We start from the raw sequence: 615 nt of genomic DNA, 5'->3' as shown, positions 1-615 counted from the left end.
CACTGGGTTGTATTTAACCCAGCATTTTTTAGAGTGTAGTAGCCAAAGCGACAGTGACCAAAGTAAAATAAAAAATGGCGACGTGCATAAAACTGAAAGTCGTATCACTTTCTAGTCCAGTCGAGCCGCGAGTTCTTTTATCAAATCTTCATTAACCAACAGCAGCTTTTCAATTTTGGTGGAGATTTGAATCGCGCGCAAAACACAAAACTGACGGGATCTAAAACGTTCAGATGACACACATCTCATTTCTCCATCACTGTAAGTTACCGAAAACCAGTGGTGGAAAGAGTACTGAAAAAATATACTCAAGTAAAAGTACCATTATAAAATGTAGTGTGAGTAGAGTAAAAGTACTTGTCCAAAAAACTACTTGAGTAAGAGTAAAAGAGTAGCCTATGAGTGGTGAGTACTGAGCTGTGGATTCTACCCCCTCATAATAAAAGCTGTACACCACAATTTATACATTTTAAAAACGTTGTACATTCTGTAATTCACATTATCTTATTTGTCATAAAGAATGAAGAGTATCTATCATCCAGCAGTTTTTATTTTGACTGCCAACTCTTTAAAATACATCAAAACAGCACGGAAACAGTATTCAGTTGAAGAAAA

General features: G+C 35.9%; 1 pseudogene; it reads right to left on the bottom strand.

Annotated features, from left to right (window-relative positions):
* Positions 1–615, bottom strand: part of LOC107660321 (NACHT, LRR and PYD domains-containing protein 1b allele 2-like) — a 7,810-nt pseudogene that overhangs the window by 3,915 nt on the left and 3,280 nt on the right.

This window comes from Sinocyclocheilus anshuiensis, unplaced genomic scaffold (genome assembly GCF_001515605.1).
Source record: "Sinocyclocheilus anshuiensis isolate Anshui unplaced genomic scaffold, SAMN03320099.WGS_v1.1 scaffold850, whole genome shotgun sequence".
Lineage (NCBI taxonomy): Eukaryota > Metazoa > Chordata > Actinopteri > Cypriniformes > Cyprinidae > Sinocyclocheilus > Sinocyclocheilus anshuiensis.
The sequence above is the reverse complement of the archived record's forward strand: the minus strand, read 5'-3'. Positions and strand labels throughout refer to the sequence as shown.